Here is a 3,985-nt window from a genome sequence, read left to right on the forward strand (position 1 = left end):
ATATATATATATATATATATATATATATATATATATATATATATATATATATATACATATATATACATATAGGAGGTAGTGGTTGATCATCCTTGTGTCCTGGTTTGTTAGGACAGGAGTCCTAAACTATTTTATATATGAGGGGTCGTGTATAATGAGATGCATATGTGGTAGGTCAGATTTATTTGTCACATTTAGTGTTATATAATATGTGCACGGTGCCATATATAACAATAAATAATTAATTTATATAGCCAGACTGTGGTTGACGTACTCTTGAATTTATTACTGAAACTATTTTATGTACGTGCATGGCTTATGAGAGAAAGCGTACTTGGGTTATAAGTATGGAAAGGGTAAAAGGTAGTCGAGTGGGGAAGCGCACAAACGTTGACCCGAAGTAGAGATTCTTTCAGGCATCTCTTTGTAAGGGGGGGGGGGGGCTGAGGCACAGTACCCCTTCCTTTAAGCACACCCACCGCCTCCGCTCCTTCATGACGAAATAGAAAAAAATATATAATTTTTGTATAGAAAACATATACTTCGCCCCACCTCCAAAAATTAAGTTGGGGGAGATGTCTGAAAGAAACACCGCTTTGGAAGTGTCCGCGCGTTTACACTTGCGATATGTATAGACATGTCTAGAAAGAACAACTTTGCAATAAGTCAGTAGCCCCTCCCCCCCCCCCTCCAATTCAAATAAAATTAATTTTTGGCGTGGCGAAGATTGTTTTTTCTAGACATGTATAGTAAATATGTCCCAAGTGTTAACGCGTGTTAGACTATCGGGGCAGTGTTTCTTTCAGACATTTTTTTAAGGCTACACAAATCCCCTACTCATCCCCCGTGTACCGAGATCGTTATGACCCTCCAAGTCTTGCGTCATACGTTTTGACCTCCAGCTGCTGTCATTAGTGTCATGTTGTCCCTGGCCCCTCCTGACATCTGACGCCGCCTGCAGCGCTGACAGTCAATGACATTTATGACATCTTCGTGCGTTACATCGGTTGATGGCCGCCTGACATCGCTGTGACATCTGACGGTTGGAGATTATTTATTTTATCTTCGGTGATAAAAAAAATTGTGTGCATCTAAAAAAAAACAGAACTGGGCATTTAAACTTTGTTAATGCGTGGGGAGGGAGGGGGGGTGGGGAGGGTTGGGTGTGGGGAGGGTTGGGGGTTGTGAAGGGGTAAAGGGCGGATAAGGGAGGAGAAAGGTGGAGCTGGGGGTATCATTTAATTTAATGGTCAATTTTGCTGTATGGAGCAAGCACACAGAAGATAAAGACCTTCATAAACAAATGTCTTAGACAGATTTTGAAATGTGGGTGGCGGGACAAAGTGCCGAATATAGACTTAAGGAGAAGAACAAGGACTTGACGGTGCAATTAAGAAGGAGGAAGTGGCACTGGTTGGGACACACACTGCGAAAGTCTCACTCTAATGTGACACGCCAGGCGCTTGAGTGGAACCCCCAGGAAAAACGAAAGAAAGGGCGCCCAAGACAGACCTGGAGGCGGAGTCTTCTCGAAGAACTGAAGCCAACAGGAATGTCTTGGGAGGTTGCAAAATTTACAGACGGAGACCGGACAAAATGGAAGGTTATAGTTGAGGCCCTATGCTCCACAAGGAATAAAGAGGATTAAGTCAAGTCAATGTGGTCAATACATTTGCAACACTGAGCACTGATTTAGGACTGCCAAGTATTGACAGCAGGGATGGCTGTTAGCAGTGGGGTGGGATTTCAACACAGGAAACACCCCACCACTTTCCTGCCTACGCAACTGCATGGAGTATATGGTATTGGAAGCTGATGAAAAAATGCTGTTTATGGATGGCGTTGCGAGCTGGAGTAGTTGCTGTTGGTGTTTGGAGTCAGAGAGATGATGGAGTTGAAGGCGGAATTATAATCTGGATGCTTGATATGGTAGTGGATTCAAACTCGAGGCTTTTGAGTTAGCAGACGTAAGCGTTACCTTTCAACCACACCGTCCCATATAACAATGATTAGTTGACGATAAATAAAAAAAAATAAAACATAAAAAAAGTTTCAATAACAATCTTTAAGAATGTACAAAGGAGAAAATAAATGACTTTCTTTAAATATATAATAACACATTTCTATTTAAATAGCTATATTTTGCACATTGTCTTGCCACCTCATTTTCCAAATCAGTCTAATTCGATGTCAGATTGCATTGTCATTGGGTCTTGACCATCGTGCAAAGTTTAAACGAATCGGTCAGTTAGAAGTGTTCAAAATTTCGTTCAGCAGTTTCAATCTATGACGACAGAAAGAAAGACAGACAGAGGAAGCACGTTAAATAAAACTTGTAATAACAAAGATTTCTCGGCCATATAGTGACAATAGGATTTGACTCACCGTGTTTAGTTTCAGTGCGTAGGTGGAAATCGTGTGCGTAGACGAAACTGTGTTCGTAGGAGGATGATGTGCAGAGTACGATGATTTGTGCAGAAGAGGTAGAAAATTGTGTGTACTTAGTATGTGTGCGTAGGAGTTAGTCTTGTGCGTATATGGAGGATTTGAGCATAGGGCGATGTTATATTGAGCCTACGATGATATATTGAGGAAGACTTATGCGTAAGAAAATTGTGCGTACTTTGGATGATTTGTGCGTAGGAGAAGGATTTGTGCGTCGGCAGAGGTGGACGATGACTTGTGCGAAGAAGGAAGTCTTGCGAGGAAGTTTTAATGGCAGCACAGAAAGTTGCGGAAGGTTAAAGACAAATAAAAGGCGAGTTACAGCCGCGCAGAGATACACTGACAGTTATTTGCCTGTCGCATGCTGGACGGAAAAATATAGGGAGGATTTTGTAGCAATAAACAGATGAAAAAAAAAGGTAAATGTATGCATGTTTGAATACAGAATACACTCTGTTTTTAGAAAGGGGATTGGGATTTTAAAATTTTGCAGTGGTTTCGAGGCCACGGCTGCGGACATTTTAATGGCGGGAGATGTGAGTTATTGTGTTCTCTCGTCTGCTAAATGCTAATCTAACGTGACCTCTGCTATCCTTGTTTTATTTAAGATTTTAATGACAATGTCAAATGTGATGCAATAAACGCAAGTATTATTGTTTTGATAATATTCATGAATATGTATTGTATTATGTAAGCAGGGAGGGGGTCAAAGGTTAGGAGGTAAAATACTGGAAATTAACCTGTAAGATCTGGCATTTGATTGCTGACCCGAAAGTCTCGAGTTCGGATCCCGGCCTTGAGTCCGTAAGACGTCCTTAGTCCACTCAGCTCTGATGGGAACCTGACTCACGTTAGGAAAAGTAAAGGCGGCTGGACATAGTGCTCAGTGGCGTAGCAAGGTCGGTTGTCACCCGGTGCGGCACTTAAAGGTGTCACCCCCCCTACCCAGAGGCGTAGCGACCCTCTTTCAATTTTCGATTTGCACCCGCCCCCGCCCCCCCCCCCCCTTCAAACTTTCGATTTGCACCTCTTAAAAGACTATTTAACACTCGAATTAATCACTTAATTAAGTGGAATTATCATTTTTCTCTATATATTTTGCTCTTTTTTTTTTGCCTTGGTGTCGTCTCTCTAAATGGTGTCACCCGGTGCGGTCCGCAACCCCCGCCCCCACCTTGCTACGCCTCTGATAGTGCTGACCACACTATCCTCATCCCAAGGTAATTGAAACAGGTGAACTAACAGGTGCCCCATGGACCTTAAGGTTCGAAAGGGTACTTTTTTTCTGGCGTGTTCAGGCAGAAAACACTCCGCGACAGCGCGGCTTAATTAATGCCGGAACTATATCTAGTTCGTGCTAGACTGGCTTTTACAAGCTTTTGTTTGTTTGCTTTTTGTAGGTTTGTGGAAAATCTTGTGACTGAATTTGACACACTTCGAATACAGCGATTTCGTTCAAATTTTCCAGATACCTTCTTATTCGATGAGAACGAAAAGACATCTACTTAATCAAATTAGACATTATATTGGTCTTTAAAAA

This window comes from Physella acuta, unplaced genomic scaffold (genome assembly GCF_028476545.2).
Source record: "Physella acuta isolate Inbredline_101_S28 unplaced genomic scaffold, ASM2847654v3 ptg001346l, whole genome shotgun sequence".
Taxonomy (NCBI): domain Eukaryota; kingdom Metazoa; phylum Mollusca; class Gastropoda; family Physidae; genus Physella; species Physella acuta.